Here is a 22318-nt window from a genome sequence, read left to right on the forward strand (position 1 = left end):
ATTCTAGAACAATGGGATTGTTACACTTACACAACCTTGTTATATTGTAGACCACACAAAACAGTGGTTGCACAATAACAGACTCTATTTTGTGTTTCATTTTTCATTAGCCCTGGCCATAAGTTGATCATCATCTGTTTTCATTTTTTTGCAATATAAATATGACTCTGCAGCATGTGAAATTTAGGTACCACATTCAAATAAAAATCTGGAACAAATTAATGTAGCTGCAAATGTGGCAACAGATAGATCAGTTCATAATATGGCAATTATGTAGTTTATAGGTGCAAAAACACTGTAACCACATTTATAACTTACGCATTGAAACTGTTTCTAATGTATTTGTAAAATAGTAGAATAAGATTCTGTTTTAACCATTAACATCAGTAAACAGTGAAATGAAGAAATAACCAAAAACACATCCAGGTACCTAGCCAATCATTCAATTTGCACCTTCAAGTATTTTAGGTTGCACAGTACTGGTCTGTATTTTCGTTTTTTCCTCTTTTTTTTTGTGTTGACCATTGGCATAACTTGTTAGATGAGGAAGACTGCTCTGCAATACAGCTCTAAGGGCTTGTTAGATGAGGAAGACTGCTCTGCAGCTCTCACACTTGGTTCAAACTTGAATTTGAGAACTTGGTTCAAGTCCTGACCTCAGGTTGACAATGAAATTGACAGGAACAAAGGTTGGACTTTGGTGTGCTCAAGCAACAGTGCAATTTCAAGGGTGATAGTTAGGCACGTCCTAACACAAGCACACCTCCATTTGAGATTGATAAAGTTTACCCAACCATGTCTTTAGTTAATCAACCAGAAATGCCCGGTGCGAGGAAACATATTTTGCTAATATGTTACTTGTTAATGTGTAAAGGATTGCACAACAGAAGTTAGCATGTATCTAATACGGGTACGAAGAAGAATCATTCTCAGTAAACCAAACAGGTAAAAGTGAATAGCCTCAAACCAAAGCTACACACAATTTCAGGTTAATATCAGAAAACTAAATACAGAAATATATCAAAATCAAGGTAGAACTAAAGAAATTGCTTTAGCATAGATTTGCTTTCGAAGGGGGAAAGAAGCGCCTTACCTCAGTGTCAACTCTTTCGTTGTTGTCGTCGTCACTTGGAGATGGAAAGGAACAAGCAGCGAAATTCTTATAGGGGGCACGGAGGAGCCCGAGGGCGGGGCTAGCGGTGTTTTCGGCGGTGCTGTTGGCGGGCTAACCTCCATGGGCCCACGATGGGGTGCCGGGCGGGGCGCGGAGAAGGCGGAGGGATAGGGAGCGCGGAGGAGCCGGAGGGGGGGGGGCTGGCGGTGTTTCCGGCAGGCTAACCTCAATGGGCCCATGAAGGGGCGCCAGGAGGGGGGCGCGAAGAAGATGGAGGGCGGGAGGGGGGAGCGCGGAGAAGCCGGGGGCGGAGGGCGGGAGGGGGGAGCGCGGAGAAGCAGAGGGCATTGTGCAGGGCGATGAGGGCCCACGACGGGGCGTCGGGGGCGCGCAGAGAAGGCGGCCGGGGGCGGTGCTGGCGGCGGCGGGTTGAGCGGATGAGCGGGGATTGATAGCTTCTAGATGGTTTTGCCTCGTACTGGAGTTGGATTGCAAAGGGTTGGAGGTAGGAGATGAGTCCTGCGCCTGAAAGGAAAAGGCAACGTGAGATGTGCTTTGGTCCGGACCTCAGCCCAATAGAGAGAGCAAGGGCCTGCTGCCCAGGTGGAAAGGGGAATGGTCTCAGAAAGTCTGGAATCAGCCCAAATAATGCGTCTCAATCTGAAATTCTCTTTTTTTTGGCCTTTCTTTATCCTTTTATGTTTGCTGCCAATGACCGTTCTTGTTACAGGGAACGTATCAATGACCGATCTTGTTGTTACAGGAATATCGCAGCAGCAAAGTGTTTACAGGGAATGCGAATCGGCTTCGAGAACACGTGACTGAGGATACCATTGATGGAGCACGAAATGAGATGAAAACGAATTGAACCAAGTACATAAATTGTATCAAATGAACCAGGTACATGGAAAAAGATAACTATCATAAACTCCTCTAAAAAAGATAACTATCATAAATAAACTGTATCAAATGAACCAGGTACATGGTAAAAAATAAGAGGCAAGAGATTTCTGCGGACGATGCTCTCCCAGAGGACCTCTCTCGCACATGGAGGTGGGTCATGTTAGATTACATGGGTATAAATTGTACAATCGTACGGACAGACAAATCAGCAAACAATTCTCTGTTTGCTGTTTCAGGGAGCCAACTGGTGCTCCAATAGATACTTCAAATCTTCAATGTTGAATTCTGCATGGCCATTATGGGAGGAATGAAGCACAATCAGGGTTCCCACTGGGAACCTGAACTCTGATTCCTAAGCTTTCATTAGTCTTGAGCAGGCAGTGGAGTATGTCCATCGACTGTCACCTAACAGTGGAGTATATATTATGAATTCCCTTAAGTAAAATGAAATGGTTGGTGGGGAACAGGGTTCTGAAAACAAGAGACATCATAAGAATGAGGATTTCAAGAGTAACAGCAAATTCAATCAAGGTCATATAGGAGGCAAAGTATTTGACATTATATAAGCATCCGATTCTACATTGATTCTATTCTAAGCTAATGGATCATCAACTGAATGCTAACATTATACAATGTCTGGCATTTACCTTTTCCGCCAAGCCAGTATCAGAACTTGTCAAACATAAACTATCCTAAAGAAATTAATACATGGATAGATGGGTGCTTGTATGGAGTCCAACTTACGGGCGTGGGCCATATATCTTGACTTGTCGGATATGAGTGTCCCTCCTAGTCAAGTGATTAGACAAAACCGCAATTTGGAGCATAAATGTATGAATGAATGTTTCTCTGCAGAGACATGCCAAGAAAGATAGTTATGCAACGGTAGACAAAACAGCAATTTGGAGCATAAATGTATGAATGAATGTTTCTCTGCAGAGACATGCCAAGAAGATAGTTATGCAACGGTCTGCATCACATCATCAAAAGGAAATCGTTATGTCAGACATTAGTTAGCCTAAGCTCTACAGAGTACCAGAAAAGGAAACAATATCTCACCTATGCCGTAAGGACCTCTCTATAGACGATGTTCTTCGTGTATGTCCCACTTTGCTTTGAGCACTTCTTTTTTTTGTCATCAGCTGGGACGACGAGGATCCTGATGTTCGCTCTGGCGGTGGCTCTAGATAGCGCGACATATAATTGACCGTGAGAGAACACCGGCTCGGGCAGGTAAATGCCGACATTGGGGATGGTTTCCCCTTGTGCCTTGTTGACTGTCATGGCGAAGCTGAGCCTGATAGGAAACTGCTTCCTCTTAAACTGGAAAGGGAACATCTCACCATCAGAGGGGCACAGGGGGATCCGAGGCAGAAAAACCCTCTTTCCAGCATGCTGCCCCAGCACAATCTCTGCATCTATTGCATTTCTCTGGAACCCCCGGACCACCAGCCTCGTCTCATTGCAAAGTCCGTTCGCGGGGTCAATGTTCCTAAGTAATATGATAGGACAGTTCATCTTGAGCTTTAGAACGTGTGGAGGTAGCCCGTTTGGTGTCAGCGAGTTAAGAAACTCAGGGGGGTAGTAGTTATGGGGATTGTCTTCTGCACGATCAAAGCTATGATATACCACCTCCTCCCCTCGGAAGCGACCGATCATCTTCATATTAATTTGGTCCACACAATCGTTCTGTGTGGACAAGATGGCTCTCGAGGTGATGTAGTTTGGATCCGACATATTATCATCAAGCATTGGAAAAACGTTATCTATCAGTTTATCGAGGTTCGTGTCCTCCCCTGTATACGACACGCATATGTCGCTAGGAAGACGTACTTCGCCATCACCATTGGCCTCCTCAGTGCCACCACCGATGCGCAGTAGGTACTCCGCAAACCACGGGTCGCTATGTGCCCTCATGTTGCGTACAAGTTTTAGGTGACGCATGCAATTCCATAGGTACGACCTACACAGCGACGCATCAATTATCTGAGCCCTTGATCCCTTTCGGACAACAGGGAGGACCTGCCTGAAATCTCCACCAAACACAACCGTCTTCCCACCGAACGGCACTTCTGGTCGGCTCATTATGTCACGCATGCTGTTGTCCAGCGCCTCCACCACCTGTCTCTTAGTCATGGAGGCTTCGTCCCAAATAATGAGTGAAGTCGCCCGCAGAAGCTTGGCAATCCCACTCTGTTTTGTAAAGCTACAGAACGCACCATCGTCAACATTAAGTGGTATCTTGAAGCGTGAGTGCGCGGTTCTTCCTCCATGCATTATGGAAGCTGCAACACCGGACGTAGCTGTTGCCACGGCAATCTTCTCCTGCCCGCGTATCGTTGCAAGCAATGCCTTGTACAAAAAAGTCTTCCCTGTCCCTCCTGGTCCATCCACGAAAAACACGCTGCCCTCATCACTGTCAATAGCAGATAGAATCTCATCGTAGGCGGCCCTCTGCTCGGCGTTGAGGGAATCCGACAAAGTTGCGTGCTCATGGTCAATCTCGATCGTGGACTCCTCAAAGATCTCCCTGGGCACACCGTTTGCCGTGTCATATGCCTCGTCGATCTCAGGGAGAGGGAATGACCGTATATCTTTACCTATTGATTGTAGCATGTTTCTAATATCTATTAAAACCATTTGTTGGACCGCGAGTGTGCATGGATTGATGCGACGATAGTCTTCCGACATTGCCTCCCGGTGCTTGTTCCAGAGTCCACGCATGTCGCCGGGCTCACAGAATACCAATATTGTTGCAAAGAGCCTTCGGAGAGATGGTGGCATTTGGAACAACTCGGCTTTCGTAAGACACTCGTCCAATGTGTTGTCTGCCTCAATCAGGCCCCTTCTCTCTGCGGCTTCACGAAAGGTAGGTAGGATCTCACCATCAACCATCCTTAGGTTAGCAAAGGAGGTGGCGCCAGTCACGTGGTTTAGGAGAACCCGTAGGTAGTAGCGTTCCCCCTCGGCTGGATGAGCTGACACGATTCTACCAACCTGTCCACCTTCTCGTCTCCTTCGTTGCCAGAAATTTTTATTTTTACCTTTCTGCCAAGTATACCACTCGGGAAAATCCTGATACAAGATATCCCGAGCATGCTCATGTACTCTGTTCTCCTCGAAATACTCTGTTAGCATTCACTTCTCAGCATCTTCCCGATTGAGCACTTCTTGGATATCTTGGCCCTCTTGAAACGAAACCATGTGCATATTCGGGAGATGAAGTTGTAGTTGCATCACAGGTGGTGAGTTCTTGTTCAGGTCAAAGCCGTATATCCTCCACAAGGCTTCTGGAGGGGTCACCCATCTCGCGTCCCTATACTGCCTGATCTCATCGATGTTGCCGTTGCTGTCAGCCTCGTTCACAGTCACAGACGCTCGGTCGTGGCTCTTGTATATGTACTTGAATAGGTATTTAACCGCTTTTATACTCGAGCATACCTCAACATTGATGTGGCAGTTGAATAGTCATAGTAGGTAAGGGTTGTATGGGACGACCCACCTATTGTCTAGCTCGTGTTTTCGAACCATTGCATGCCGACCATCATCACATCTCCTATACACCGGGTAGGAGTCTTTGCCTTGTAAGGTAGTCACGTTGAAAGGTTGCGGATAATGATTCTTGCATGTGGGACGGTCCTTCGTGCATGGGCAATCGCGGTTCAGCACACCGCAAGGGCCATGCATCATATGCTTGACGACCATCTTGTATAGCTCTGGGTACTTATGCTTGTCCGGGAGCTCGGCAGAGATGATACAATCATACTGCTCCGGACATGTGAGCTTGTACCGCCCCTGCATGATGAGCAGGAAGTGGGCATGCGGTAGACCCCTCTTCTGGAACTCTACCACATAGACATAGGCCTTCACCTTGCCAAGCATGTGCTTATCAAGCAACTGCTTTTTTAGTTCCTCTAGCTTCGCCCTGAAAACACGCACGATGAGATCCGGACGATCCTGGGGTATCTGCCCAGGGTAGAGCACGCGTGTGATCTCATCCCAATTTGGGTTGCATGTCATTGTGAGGAAGATGTCCGGCTTCCCATATTTTTGCACTAAAGCCATAGCATCCAGGTACCGACGCCTCTTATCCCGAGGTCCACCGATAAATGATGTAGCCAGCACGGTCCGTTTTCCAACCGCGTCCGCTCTACCCTCCCTGGCATGCACGCTGTCCACCATGCCTTGGTACAAGTCCGCCCTTAACTCCTTCTGATGAGCCCATATGTAGTCCAGCTGCGAGCTTTCGATCTTGATGTATGTGTCGACCGCGAACTGCTGAAAAAGACGCTTGCCAAACAGTATTGGGTTGAATATCCCTGGCCGTATCTAGAATTTGTAGCAGTAGTAATCCCGCACGGACACGCATAGCATGCCATTAGAATCTGCATAGAGCATATGACGTTCAAAGTTAGTGCCGAAACTAAGCGAATACAATGACAACAATTGACGTTGCAAACATCATTTAAACAAAACACTAACTTGTGTCCCCCTGACGAGCCTGACGAGCTGCCCTCACCGCATCCATGGACACACCAACCTTTGGGATATCGGGATACCAACCGAGTTCACCTCTAGAGAAAAAGAGAGGGTATGACAGAGCATCATAGCATCCATGATACGACCGGATGCCATATATTTGCTTATTCTTCCCCTGTAGGATAACGCTATTCTCGAAGTTCCTTCGCCGTTCGCTTCCCTCGACCCACACAGCGGCCACCTCTGAAGTCGCCGGGACGTTATATGTTCTCTGGTCCAACCTATAGTCAAGGTTCAGTGTCACACGGTAGTCCTCAAGGTCCTCAACCTGTCCCATACTCCTGAGGTGTTCAGAGTATGGGTTGCCACGAAGTATGCCAACCAGCATTGCAATGACTTTCTTGTCTTGCTGATACTGCTCTCGGCGGCAGTGGTGATACCGGTGCTCTAAACTGGGATCGTCATCATAGAAGTAAAGTTCCAGATGCTTGGGTTCCGAACCATCTCTACCAAATGACCGTATGTTGTGGTACATTTGGCCGTGGGCACGAAACGTATAAATACCACTTTTTTTCATGTCAGTTGTCTTACTGCCAAGGTGACAGTAAAGTGAGGTGAATGAGAAATGACCATTGAAAAATCTTATATTGTCGCGGAAGTGCCTAGCATCAGTATATGCACTCGACCAGAGCCTCATGAGCTCGGGTGGCGTATCTGGAGTGGACAATCTAATCTTTCCATTCCGGCAGCAGAACCCATTTGTCTCATGCTCAAACTTATTCGCACCGCAATATTTGCAGTTTTCAATAGGCTTCAGCATGTGAGTGGTTGAGGGTATGTTGCTATACACGTGGTCATACGGATCGGGTACGCTGGAGATAGTGGCAGAGGCATCGTCAGCTTTATCGAATTCGACATCCTCGTCGGTGTCCCCGTGTGAAGTGATTTTTAGCATGCATGTGGAGTTAGATAAGGCTCCACAATATATTGATAGGAGAGGAAACAATGGCGAAAGTACCTTGACCAGCGAACATGTAGCCCTTATCCTCTTCGGAGTCCTCTTCGAATACGATGTCGTCATCATCACCTATCGAAATATCAAGAAAATTACCGTTATCGATAATTGGTGTCTGTGTTGGAGACGCTGCAGCGTTGGCAGTTTGAAGGGTTGGAGAGGTATTTTCTGTCAATACAACACGAGTATTGTACATCAGGATCTATATTTTGTATTGGAATCTGGGGAAAGCTAAATACAGGTACGAACATTACCGTTGTTAATGACGATTGATTGTGTTGTTGGCTCTATACCATTGGTGGATTGTGAAATTAAGGTTGGATTTTCTTCCTTCGAGGCAGAAGCTTTCTTGTCCCGTCTAATTGTAAAGCTTTCATTACGACAGGCTAGCAATGCTTGCCTTTCTCTGGGTGTTACACGTTGTCTACGTGATATTTGACTGGCATGCATCTCCCGGATCTCCACATCTGGCATCTGCTCCGAACCAAACTGGATGTACACAGGGGAGCCTTTGACTGCAGGAATGGTCCAATCACCAGTGACTACAGATCCAACCGACAGGATATACGTAGGGTTCTCCATTGCGATGGAATCTTGACTTGGAGTGTTACGTCGCAACTGACGGAGAGTGTTTCCTCGATCATACTTTGCCTGCTTCTGCTCAAGTGTCATATTTGCACAACGCACCCTCTGACGTGCGCGCCTTTCTTTAATTTCCTCCTCACTTAGGGAGTTACGTCGCAATGCGTATTGCACATTTTGATGATCACGTCTCTCCTGCCTCTGCTCGGGTGTCATACTCGCATGTCGCGCCCTCTCTCTCACACGCTTTGCTTCGATTTGCTCACTTGTTAACTTTCGCCTACGTGGATTCTCAACAGGGGAAGTAGGGGTAGCAGAATCACCATTGGTTATGGATTCAATTAAATCAAGGGGACATCGTGATTGCCTTCGTTCATCTGACATGCTAGTATGATGCGCTGCATCGCGAGGACGCTTCTTTCCTAAATATGGATTCACATGACATCATTAGAAATGTAATAACTTGAAAGCTGACATGTGTCGTATTAGGTGAGAGCGAGGCATATCTGTTAAGTGTGTGTGTCACATTTGTATCATGGATTGGGTTTGAGATGAAGTCACGGTAGCTCATCATTTTTACTACATCTAGCGCTTGTTAAGTAATGGTTAACATAATGTCGACAACCGAGGCTCTATAAGATGTATAGAAGACATAAATAACCTTTTTAATAGATTGCATAGATATCCTTATCGAACTCTTTGATCTTTGAGAAATTGTGTTATCACACTACCTATGACCAAAAATGATAACTCAATAATTGTTAAATGTACCTGGAATAGGGCAGTTTGGGGTTTGAGTTAAGTCAATGATGCTTCCTTGTCCAAGAATCTCTCCAGATGGTGGTGTGCAGTCACCTGCATGTGTTTCACTTTTATCCATCAGTTAAATCCTAAAACAAATTCTAAAGGATCAAACATATATCATATTGATTAGGGAAGTCATAGTAAAAGAAATATATCCTATCTACTCATATGACACTTGACAAAATAATGTCAGCTGATAACTATTCACAGTACCTGGCAATTGAATACAGAAATTTGTTGCCTGAGTACTGGTCATGACGCTCTCTTGTCCCTGATTTGGCACATGGATTTTTTGCCTCTCGTACGTATCACTTCTGTGCAACCAATCAGAACTTTCAGCTGGGCCCATGTTTTCCTTGTTGGGTGCGCATTGTAGTCCAACATTGACACGGGCGGCTTCAGCTTTCTTCCTGTGATACGCTTCACGACGCTTTTTTAGTAGTTCATCTTTTTCTTCGACAGACATTTGCGCATACCGGTCCCTTGCCATTTGCCTCTTACGTTCTCTAGGATCTATATTGTTTAGATCATCTGAAAAAGTATAACAGTATTTAATTGTGGAGGATCAAACAAGACCTTTAGACAGAAGTTGATTTGAATTACTTGTGCTGGTGGTGTTGGATATGTCTCTGAATGGAGTGCGATCATCAATTTGTTTCGAAGATGCCATCTGCGAGGAAGACAATCAATGATAGGTCCAAACCACAAAGGCAGTGAACACTTCAAACTACAATGGACTTATTGGCAATAAAAATGGAGTGAAATGTCACACGTGTTTTTTTTGTGGTTGCTGTGATATCCTCTTCTTCCAAACTATGAGCCTTTTCCTATTGTCGGGTCTGCAGTTCGAGAGTATAAGAGATCAACATCAGCATGCATTTTCAGACAAAAATTTATCAAACTGAGCAAAGTTGACATACAATAGCTCTGATCAAAGTTGATCAATAGGTGATAAAAACAGCTCTGATCAGTCTGAAAAAAATCGGAATTGATATACATGACCAGCATGTTTCAGAAATTTTAGGACATTTATAACACTGCAATCACATGTGGACGTAGATTTCGGAACATTTGAGGTTAACTGGTGTCATCAGATTGCATATTTCAGTTGACACATGGTTGCCTTGTGTCATCAGATTTTGCATATTCCAGAATAATCAGATTTAGCATCAGAAAATACTAAACAGAATAATCAGAGCAACTACTAAATTGCAATACAGTCAAATTACATGTTCCAGTTTGTGTGTTGCAAAGGCTGGTGAGTATCAGCCTGAATACAATCTAATTGATTGAATGTGGGCTGAACAAAAGGTTTGTGAGGAAAGTGAAAGGTTGCGACAGCAGGAGCGAGAGCAAATTGCAGAGAAGCATAAGCGTGACATGGTAAAGTTCTATGCAATGTTATATGACTGGTATTCGTATGCCATAATTACACACATTTTTAATTGATGTGTTTGCATTGTAAGTCATAATTATTTAATCCTTTTTCGTAGTGGTAATTATTTAATCTTTGGATGCTCTTGTTTAGATGCTTCGCGCTCGTATAGCTGCTAAGGCAGAAGAAAAGAGGTTGGAGCTGTAGTACATTCTGTGAACTCAGCATCATAAAAAGCTGTCCAATTTCTTAAGGTAACTTTACTGCTTCGCATATTTCTTCATTTTTACTGAAATCCACAATTGGGATCCTTATTTTCTTCAGTTGAGTTTTGCATACTTGGTAACACTGAGAACCGGGAAGAGTCAGCTATGGCTTTATCAACGGATCCGGACACTGATGAGAGGAATCAGATGGTACCAACCCTTCTCATCTCACTGCTTTGTCGGTCTGTTGTACTGCGATAATCATTACATGCTTGATATTTATAGAACTATTCGTATTTAGTTTTTGGAGGTTTCTGAGGTGTTTATAAAGAATTGTTTGAGTTTGCAACCTACAGGCTTTGATATTTCAATATCATAAATGCCCTGAACGAAATTTAGGCATTAAGGTTCCCTTGCACAAATAATATGGGTGGTGCATTAGATAAATCCTAGCATGCACCGGTGCAATTTCCCCTCAATCTTTGATGAACCATTGCATACACAGTGAAAGTAGTAGTATTTAGGCAATTGTTGATTAAGCTTCAAAGTGTCAACCTCTACACAGCTTCAAAGTCCATATTTTCTACCCCAAGATAAATCCTAGCATGCACCGGTACAATTTCCCCTCAATCTAATTAAATCGGTACTGTCACACAGTCATTCATTTCAGAAACTGACCTTGTTTTTGTGGTTGCTGTGATATCCTCTTCTTCCAAACTGTGAGCCTTTTCCTATTGTCGGGTCTGCAGTTCGAGAGTATAAGAGATCAACATCAGCATGTATTTTGAAAGATCAAGCTCAAGAGATTATTTAGGTTTGACCAGAAAGCATGGTGCAAACATGCAAAATTGTGTGAGAGTGGGCATAACAGTGCAAGTACCTTGGTAAGAACTAAAGCAAAGGGGGAAAAATCATGCACAATTGCACACATAACACGGCACTGATCTGAGTCTCTCACACAACCTCACTTGCACAACTAGGGATGGAAGGTACAATTCGGCGAACTAAAAGCCAAAAAACTTGCAGCTTCAGGTAAAATGTTTTCAAACTGATCAAAGTTGACATACAATAGCTCTGATCAGAGTTAATCAATAGGTGATAAAAACAGCTCTGATCAGTCTGAAAAAATCGGAATTGATATACATGACCAGCATGTTTCCGAAATTTTAGGACATTTATAACACTGCAATCACATGTGGACGTAGATTTCGGAACATTTGAGGTTGACTTGTGTCATCAGATTGCATATTTTAGTTGACACATGGTTGCCTTGTGTCATCAGATTTTGCATATTTCAGAATAATCAGATTTGGCATCAAAAAATACTAAACAGAATAATCAGAGCAACTATCAAATTGCAATACAGTCAAATTATGTCAGTCAGTGGTGCAAACAACCCGTAAAAAATAAGAAAATACTAAACAGATATAAAGGAAATCAACAACAACAAAAATACAAGTGTAATGATACTTGTTTTAAATGGTTGTGAGGTAAGAAAATACTAAACAGATGACCAATCACAAATTCAATATCTTACAAAATGTGAACCAATACTAGCTCTTTACTTCCTTGTGGGTTCAGAGGTCCTAATGCTTCAAGGACATAAAATTGGTGATGTTCAGTGACTATCCAAGGTTGATCGGCCAATGCCTTTTGACATTGAATTTGTTTCCATTTTGTAGTTTGTACTCCAAAAATTCAGTTATCTCTGAACATACTAAACATACTGCTTTATCAAGATTTGATGCAACTTCATCAAAAAATCAGTATGCAACCTCAAAAGGCATCAGACCAAACAAAGGCATGTCGTAAAAAAAAATCATCTAGACAATTTGAGTGCAATTAGTATGCAAGCATGCTGCATGGCAGGTCTCGATGTGCTCATCAGGGTTGTCTGCCTATCCCAGATTCTTCGTCTAGAATTGTGTGGATTGGGGTTAACCAAAGGTGCTGAAAAAGCCTAAGCCGGACTGAAATGGAATGAACAAAGATAGCACGGGCAAGAATCGAGCGACCAAGCAGAGTAAGAATAGCTCACCGCTTTTAGGAGGAACCTCTTGAGCTGGAGTTTGGTGGCGCCGGAGATCTTCTGGGCGACGGCTGCGGTAAAGGGACGGGATCCTAGCAGCAGCTTAGGGGAGGAATTAGGAAGCGGCGGCGAAAGCAAGGGATCCCGGCTGCTTCGGGCGGAGTCGAGTCCGGCGATGTGGGGCGGCGTGGAGACCTGACGGCGGCACGAAAGCTTCGGGCGGAGATAGTCCGGTGAACATGAGAAAGGAGGGGGAGGTCGCTGCCGTGAAGGACGGGCGTCGGAACGATGAGGGGCGCAACGTCAACGCTCGATCGCGGCGGACGACGGGCAGCCACGGCAGCTAGCTTGGAGCGGTGCGGCGTTGAGGTGGGATGGGAGCGTGGGGGAAGGGGGCGCGGAGTGGTGGCGGTGGACGGGTGACGAGGAGGCGCGACAGGCGTGGTGGAGAAGGGCGGCGCGTGATTTTCGGGCGGGATCTGCTGGACGCGCGACGGGCGTGGTGGGGAAGGGCGGAGCGTGATTGCCGGGCGGGAGCTGTTGGACGGGCGATGAGGAGCACGGGCGCACGGAACTGATCGGACGGGCGAGGTGCGGGCGATTGTCCGACTGGGGCAGACGAAAGATGCATTGCAAACGTTTTAAGTAGTACATATTAGGGTTCTCAAACATGCATAAAGGTGCCCATCAAGTTCACAAGTTCAGAGATAAATTAACCCAACAAATACTCAAAATTTCAATTTTTTGCATCATCCTAACCGTAAAGTTATTATCGTCGAGCTTATTGTTATTGACAAAGTAACGCCTCGGTCATGAAATGGCTAAAAGAATAGCGTGCCGCTAATGAGTAATTGATTATACAGGTTAGCCTACGCCCTGTTTTTCTTAGTTAGGGTCAAGAGCTTACGTCGAGCAAAAACGGAATAATCCGAGTGGTTGATACCAAGTAGAGTAGTACCTTCTGTCCACGCGCGCAGCATCTTGGTCGTTAGTCTTCAAGGAATAGAAAATAGGTCAAACCGGTGATGGATATCGAAAGCTCGGTTCACGGTTACAATCCAGTAGTCAGATCAAGGCTTAACAATAGTAGTGTCACTAGTACAAATATTTGTACAAGTGATTTGAAAATCCTATGCGAGATATTTTTTTAATCATATGTGAAAAAGAATTTGTACTGATTAGATTTATATATATAGTTTTTGAACTGTCATTTGTACAGATAGCTCGTTATTGGAACCGTATGTATAAATAATTTGTACAGATGACTCCTTATTAAAATCGTCTGTACTAAATTTTCTAGAGCTAAAAAATATAAAAAAAAAATTCCTACCCAACCAGCCCCCTTATATTATTATATAGACGCGGTCGCAAGTCACACAATTTTCACGTAAAATACCACGAGTGCTTTTTCTAAAAGTCGAACCCACAACCTCTAACCTCGCACAAACATTCCTTACTATCTCACTTGTCGTTCATTGTTGACCATTATATGAAAATAATCTAAATAAGATATACACTCAAAACGATTAGGACACTATTAGTACAGACGGTTCTAAACTAGAACCGTTTGTACTATTACTACAGACGGTTACAGTTTGTAACCGTCTGTACTATAGCGTCTCGTTTTATTGCAACTACTCGTTATCACTTTCTCAGATGGTTCTAACCGTCTGTGGTACCTACTTGTACAGGTGGCTCCATAGATTCATCTGTACAAGGACATCTTACTAAATGTATTATGTAGTAGTGTGTTCTAATATTTCTAATAAAATTAGATAGAAATCTAACGGAGGTGGCCTAATTTATCAGCTAATTTGGCATAATATATAACCTTGTATGCGGAAAGAATGAGCTAGCCAAGTTGGTTTGTGCATGTGCCTTGTGGGTGGGACAGGTTTGATCCTTTTGGCTGCAGCATAGTACATGTAGTGAAATGATCTTTTAACAACATTTTCTTTACATCGGACCAAGCGCCGGAGAAATTTCCCTACTTATTATTTTGTCCATAACTCTACATGACCAAAACTATTCTCCAAAACAGCCAAAAGGTTGGATAGGCGAGGAATAGTCGGGATCGCGGCCCAATCTAAGTGGCGTCCGCAAGCTGTCCCCTTGCTTCTCCCTCCCTCCCTCTCCTTCCCTCCCGAGAGATTTGGAATTCTGCCATTGCCAACATGTGGCTTCGCCGGAATGCCACCACCAACACTGTACACTCTAGAATGCCACTATTAACATGGTCTTCATGCTATTTTGCCATTATGTGCTGTTTTAGCTCATTTCCTTTCCTTTTTCTCTCTTTTGCCATGTTACCCCTGGTTGGATTGAACTACCTAGACAACCAAATGGCTCTACCGAGAGGGCAAATTCATTCCTCTCATGCTCATCAAATTGAATAGTTATATCTCATCCAACAAAATGACCAATAACAAAAATATCATGCTAATTTTCTAAGAATGTATATCTCATCCAAGCAAAATTAGCACACAAATTTAAGAACAAATGAGTTCATATCTCATCCATTGAAACCTAACATCGATTCAATTCATAACCTAGTTAATAGACATAGCGAATCGAATCAAGATATTGGGTTCACAGCTCAATTATGTACACTGAGTTCACATCTCAGTTACACAAAATGAGTTCGCATCTCAGTTACATAAAATAAGTTCGCATCATAAGATAATCAGACAACTCAGTTCCTCTTGGGCTTCTTAGGAGTCATCTTCTTTGGAGCTGCCTTGTTGGGTGCAGTCGAAGTGGTCACTGGGGTCTGAGAAGAAGAGGCCTCATGAGAAAATGTTCCTTGTCCCATTCACATCGCTAGGTGTATGTACATGTTAAGCAAAAGTATTTCTTTACCTTCTGGTCACCATGCTAGGACTCTCATGCAATATTGTTCTACCAGTCCTTGTCTCAGCAACGGCCTCTCTAGCTACCTCTTTTGCCCTCTCATCCTCATCCCTTAAGCCCAAAAGCACATACAGTTGTTGAAAGGATACTTATGTCGTCTAGAGCGAGGTGAATAGGTGTTTTTTCTGAAATAAAAAGGGTCAAGGGAAGCAGAGGTCGGAACTTCCGAGTTAGATCTAGAACTTCCAGGTTCAATCCAAAACTTCTAGGTTTAACTCGGAACTTCCGAATATACAGAGAATGAACCCGAAATTAAACTACACCTAATGAGTTCTAGCTCAAACCAAATGAAGTCATATATTCCAAATGATAATTTCAATCAGATTCACGGAGCACCTGCAACCAATTTCACATGAGCAAGTGGATCGAGCAAATAGGCACAAATAGAAAGCAAGAACTTAAGAATAATCAAAACAAGAGAGGAGACACGTGATTTGTTTCCCGAAGTTCGGACCCCTCCCCGAGATTTCTATGTCTCTGTTGAGGAGCTCCCAAAGGAGCCGAGTATCTTTCAACTCAAATCATCACCAAGGCAATACCAGCGTGCCCCTTGGGTTTACTCTTTATTTCTTCCTTTGCGATGGCAAAATTGAGACCTTCACAAACTTCTCGAGGCACACCACAAGTTTAGGTGCTCGCTGGTGACTCCTAGCCGTCTAGGAGACCTTGATCTCCAAGAGTAACGAACACAATCAAAAAATTTCTTGCTATGAAATCAAGTGCTCAAAGATGGACTTTAACTCATTTGCACTTAATCTTTCAATCTCTCAACCCAACTCACTTCTCTTATCAAAAACTCAAGCTAATTTGGAGAGAGTAGAGCAAATATTGGTTATGGGGATATTTCTCTCGTGTGGAATAGCAGCAGCCTCCAAAGAAGGGGTGAGGGGTATTTATACCTAACCCCTAACCAGGAACTTCCGGGTAGAATCCGAAACTTCCGGGTTAACACGTGACCACAACAACCGAGGACCCCAACCTGGAACTCCATCCGGAGGATCCAGTAAAAGTCACCAAAATCCGGAGGTTCCAGACCTATCCAGAACTTTTGGGTTGATCAGAAAAACCAGACTGAGCACCCCTACTCGGATCCCCATTCGGAGGTTCCGGCACCTTGCAACTTCCGAGTTCACTCAAAACTTCCAAGTTGAAGCGCTAAGTCATCACAGAGGACCTCCGGCCAGATTTAATCTAGAACACTCGGCCAACCTGGAACTTCCAGTCTTCCAGATTAACCCAGAACTTCTAGGTTTGCTTAATTAAAATGGCAATTACTTTTTACTCTGATGTCCGATTCTGATGATCTTGAACTCTATGAAAAGCTTATTAAGAGGGCTACCTATTCCATCTAAAATATCTCAAGTTAGCACTTGGATAGGTCATGTTTGAGCACCGAGACATAAACAAAGCTATTAGTGTTGCATCCCCTTTAATAGAACGATATTCCTATACTCAAATTCAAATAGAAAATCTATACCAATAGGAACACCATCATGCCATCTTTTTTCTTCACCTTGAGGGGTGCCAACATCAAAATCATTTTATCATTGGCACTATTCACCTAATCAAAACTCATTGAGCACATTAGTCCCATATCATTGATACCTTTGCCTTAATGTCCACTTTAGATTTTGACTTAATGTTCATCAACCCATGAAGTTTAACCCCCTTCTATATCTTCAAGCTACTTGATATCCTTCAGTATATGAAGTCTAATCTTTACTCTTCACTCTATATCTTCTTGCATTCTTCATATGATTGATGAGAAACATTCATACCTTCTTATGGCCTCGCACGATCTATTGGCGTAAAACCTTCGCTCTCCTTTCACTACCGTATTGGTCCTTCGGCACCCGGCCCTTTGTTTGCCCTTCGCCATTGAATGGTTCATCCCAGCCGAGCATCATTTACCCTTCACCGTCTTACCATAAATAATGGAAATATTATTGTGGTAGATAGTGTTTTGTTTTTAGCTCTACTGTCCTGTAGGTTTCCGCTCGTTTTAGGCATTATAGTTCTTTTCTTTTATTTTTGTTGCTTCAGCTTGTATTGTTCGACATCTTTTGGTGTCTTACTCTTCTTCTAATATAATCCTAGTTTGTGGCTTAAAAAAAATAGACTGAGAGAGGCGTGTCTGTAGCAAAATTGCTGGAAAAAAAAGGTAAACCCAACGATATTTCATATTTCAGTGGACATCCTCTTCAATCCCCACCGCAGAAAATGTTCGTGCTTTCTTTTCCTGATTTGTGATTGTTGCGGCTGCGGCAGCAACCTGAGGGAGATCGTGTGCCTGCTGCGGCTGATTAAGGGCGGGGCCAACAAGGTCGGTCAGAAGGTGTGCGAGCAGATGCCAGGTGATCACTCGAGAGAATTTCCTCGTTTGCCTTTTTTTGAGCTTAACTAAATCACCAGTTGTTTGCGTAGTATCTTCTTTTCAGAAGACATGTTGCTGGTAAAATCTTGTGCTAATCTACAGTATATGCAATTGTGCTACTTTCTAGGATCTGTGTGATCTGGTCTTGTGGTATCGATGCAATTTTTGCAATGGTGTTTGAAATTGAAATAACTCACCATTTACGGTGAATGGGAGGGGAATTTAGTAGTACCTTTGTCAGTGCAGGTGTGCTCATCATGTAGTCCCGCGCATGGAGCTTGCTGTTTCTGGGATTAATCTAGGTTATTTTCTTTATATTTTGGTCCTAAATAGTGTGAAGTCTGACGAAAATGTTCTTGCTAATGTTATGATGGGCTGCTGATTAATATGATGAGGTTTTTGCTTTGTGCATTCATAATGGTTATTATTTCTATTGAACAACATGGATAATCTTAGTATTGTAAACAACAGATATTTTAAGACAGATGGTGGGAAGAGTGACTTTATATAATTGATCATATTTTTATCATTTTGTTGAGTTTGCTTGTGCAATGCATGATCTGTTGAAATCTGAAAGTTCGCTCTTCGTCTATATTACTACAATCTTGTTGCTGATGGATTTCTCAATCTGTACAGTGTCGTAGCAGATATTCAGACTATGCTTGAAGAAACCCAGTTGAAATTTGAGAAGGAAAGATATTTCACTTGACTGTGAATTTGTGTTCCATACAACTAACCTATTCCTCTTGGAGTGTAAAAGAGTGTTTACACTTTCCAGTTAGCAGTAACATCTGAAATCGGTTACTGTTAGTTAAATAAAAATATTCATGCTCATATATAATACAATCTGTGTTCCCATTTACACTGGCAGGCAGAATCTGCTAAAAGTACTGTCAAGCACTTCCAAAGAGGTATTCAAATTACAGTTCATACGGAACTGTCTTCCAATTTATTGTTTTGTAGTTGTACTAAAATGACATGAAATTTGTATTATTAGCAGTGTGATAGTTCATGAAGAAAGAGTACATCAAGTTTCAAGAAACATATGAAATGTTCTGTAGAGAAAAGGATGCACACATGCAGGCTTTCAGAGGTTGGTCAAATAAGAGCTAACTGCATTTGTGATAGTTGCTTCTCACTGATTTCTTCAGCTATATACGAAGTGGCCCTCTTGTTTTTCTTTTCTTTCTCTGTTTGCAAAAGAAAAACTAGTAGCATCGATTCCAAGATGCTCGATTTTGTTTTGACATAACAGAATGTGGAGAACACCTTTAAATGAAGGAAAAAGTCTATTTTACTCTCTCGAACTATCACGTTTGTCCGAATAACTCTAAACTTTTAAACCGTCTATTTTACTCCCCCAAACTATCAATACCGTTCATTTTACCCCTAGAGTGGTTTTTTTCGGTGGTTTTGATGATGTAGCGGCGGTTTTGCCACATGACAGTCCCAGTCAGCATGTCTAGTCAGCGTGCTGACATCAGCGTTGCACAGTAATTTAATTTTTCTTTAGAAAAATAATTCATGAGAATAGATTATTCCGAAAATAGGTTTTATATTCAGAAAAAATCCAAAAAATATATAATGATTTAGATAAATGTTTTAATATATTTTTAGCTCTATTTTTATTTCTGTAAATATTATTTAATGTTTTTCTAGTGTAAAAATTATTCTAAAAATGTTAGAATAAATGTTTTAATTTGGAAAATAGTTTTAGAAAATATAGATTAATTCTGATAAAGTTTAAAAATATTTTCTTTGATAAAATAAATGCTTTTAATATGTTTTGTTGTATATTAAATTAGTTTTAATTCTAGAAAAATTAGGTTTAATTCCAGAAAAATCGTTTGTAGTTTTCGCATCCCATTTGGACACATTTTGATCACATTTGGCCATATTTTGGTCATATTTGGGCACATTTTTAGCACATTTGGACATATTTTGGTCACATTTAGTTATATTTTGGACATATTTGAGTACATTTTGGTGTATTTGGGCACGTTTGACCATATTTTGTCCAAATATGCCCAAAATATGCTCAAAATGTGTTCAACTATGCCCAAAATGTACACAAATATGGCTAAAATGTGTCCAAATGTAGCCAAAATGTACCCAAATGTACTCAAATATGTCCAAAATATGACCAAATGTGCCAAAATATGACCAAAATATGTCCAAATGTGCTAAAAATGTGCCCAAATATGACCAAAATGTGCCCAAATATGATCAAAATATGGCCAAATATGATCAAAATGTGTCCAAATGGGACGTGAAAACTACAAACGATTTTTCTAGAATTAAACCTAATTTTTCTAGAATTAAAACTAATTTAATATACAACAAAACATATTAAAAATATTTATTTTATCTAAGAAAATATTTTTAAACTTTATCAGAATTAATCTATATTTTCTAAAACTATTTTTCAAATTAAAACATTTATTCTAACATTTTTAGAATATTTTTTACACTAGAAAAACATTAGATAATATTTACAGAAATAAAAATAGAGCTAAAAACATATTGAAACATTTATCTAAATTATTTTGTATTTTTTGTATTTTTTCTGAACATAAAACCTATGTTTCGGAATAATCTATTCTCATGAATCATTTTACTAAAGAAAAATCGAATTACTGCGCAACGCTGATGTCAGCACGCTGACTAGGACTGCCACGTGGCGAAACCGCTGCCACGTCATCAAAACCACCAAGAATAACCACTACAAGGGGTAAAATGGATGGTATTGATAGTTCGGGGGAGTAAAATGGACGGTTTAAAAGTTTTGGGGTTATTCGGACAAACGTGATAGTTCGAGGGAGTAAAATGGATTTTTTCCTTAAATGAATTTGAGCTTTGTTTACAAAAATGTGCTGTTGTTGACTGGTTGCAGTTGTCTGACTGGATTTGCATGCTGTCCCCATAAAGAGCTCCAGCATTCTTAACTTGGCAAAGATATTAGCCTATCAGCTGAATTCTTTAAATGTCATGTGATGCAGAGCTGTTCCCAAAAGTTTAGTTGAGAAGAAGAAATTGCTTGAGCAGTATAAACATCATAGTAAGTAACTGGATGATTTGCCAATTTCGTGCGATGGAAAGATGTTTCCTCTGACTATCATTCTTTCAAACAGAGACTGCCATGTTATCATAACTTGACAAAACATTCTCAGAAAAGATAATAAACGCAGAACAATCTGTCAGAAGGATGAAGCAGGTACATCATGCAGTTATATTTACATCTGCTTTCTCCTCTTACACCCGATTTCCAGATGTCCAGTCACCAGAACTGATTGATAAGGTACATTTCTATTTCGTGGCTTTGTTTATGCAGTATGATAAGTCATTTATCATCTTTCGCAAGTCAATAGGCTCATTTCTTGAGTGTGGCTCCGATGACGATTTTGACCTTGACGATGAGTGATACTGCTCCTTGTATAGCACGCTAATTCTGGGAGGCAATAGACAAAAAGGAATTTCTTCGTTCGTTCTTGGCCTTTTTCTTTTTTTGTACAGAGTTGTTATTGTTTAACCTATGCTATGGAGCTTTCTTCAGAATGTCAGTTTAGGCGGAATACGCTCTGAAGCAAACCCTGCACACACCACTGCGCAACTCGTGCAGTTATATACCAGATTTTGTAGTATGTAATTTGTAAGTTCATTGCGTAAGCTTTTTTGAGACGAGTTTATTTCATCAGCTGGATGTTTGAGATTCAGGAAGCACAACATGAACCGTGATATTGGATTTTATAATGGATGTTTGAGATTCAAGAGCACAACATGAACCGTGACCTTGGATTTTAGCAGGGATGCTAATGCACTTAGTTACCAATCAGCCCGACATTTGACCGGGAAATATTATGGTTCTGGCACTCCATTCGTTGGCATTCTTAGGATTCTGACACAATATTATATCACTTGTGGCTCAGGACCTATATGTTACTTGAGATATTAAGTGGCAAATCCTGAAGCACCAATCAATAAAATTGCAAATCCTTAAGATTTGTGTGAACAGATTAACCATATTATTGTTGCATTTAAGGTCATTGCCACAGGTGAAAACTGAAAAGCATTGAAATCTAATGCGTCATATATGATATGGCCTGCGATTAGAACAATGGCAGAGTATGATGCCCAAATGCCGGCATTATGCATTCGGCATTTGGAAGTCTAAGGACTAGAAAAAAAGTAGGGACCTAGGATGCACAATCATTGTAAAAAAAAAGGAAATTGATACTGATTTTTAATCAGAGCAATTAGAACATGTCGTGCCTTCTAGAGTGATGTTGCAATCTATATGTGGGACTACTTCCTGAAAGGTGTAAGTGATGTCAAGAATTTTGTTGGCACAGAAGCTCACCATGAACAGTTGTACAGATTTAGAGACAACCAAAAAAAAAAGTGGAGCCGTTGATATTTTCAAATTTTAAATTGCAACTATTATCAGTACTTTGAGCACCCTGAAAGCGTGGAAGTGTTTTGGAAGATCACGCAATGAATAATCATTGATCGGTCATTGGTTACATATAC

The 22318-nt window shown here is 41.8% G+C and overlaps 2 long non-coding RNA genes and 1 pseudogene across 2 annotated transcripts; 2 read left to right on the plus strand and 1 right to left on the minus strand.

Annotated features, from left to right (window-relative positions):
* Positions 1 to 9145: 9145 nt before the first annotated feature.
* Positions 9146 to 9738, minus strand: LOC133892364 (uncharacterized). Its single transcript, XR_009904371.1, has 3 exons — positions 9670 to 9738; positions 9501 to 9567; positions 9146 to 9428 (listed from the first exon to the last, which is right to left on the minus strand). It is a non-coding gene; the product is annotated as an uncharacterized LOC133892364 (long non-coding RNA).
* Positions 9739 to 10144: 406 nt separating this feature from the next.
* On the plus strand, positions 10145 to 10676 carry LOC133892070 (uncharacterized). Its single transcript, XR_009904350.1, has 3 exons — positions 10145 to 10280; positions 10426 to 10526; positions 10597 to 10676. It is a non-coding gene; the product is annotated as an uncharacterized LOC133892070 (long non-coding RNA).
* Positions 10677 to 11460: 784 nt separating this feature from the next.
* Positions 11461 to 21212, plus strand: LOC133892195 (uncharacterized; annotated as a pseudogene).
* The last annotated feature ends 1106 nt before the right edge of the window (positions 21213 to 22318 follow it).

Source organism: Phragmites australis, chromosome 15 (assembly GCF_958298935.1).
Source record: "Phragmites australis chromosome 15, lpPhrAust1.1, whole genome shotgun sequence".
Classification (NCBI taxonomy): Eukaryota; Viridiplantae; Streptophyta; class Magnoliopsida; order Poales; family Poaceae; genus Phragmites; species Phragmites australis.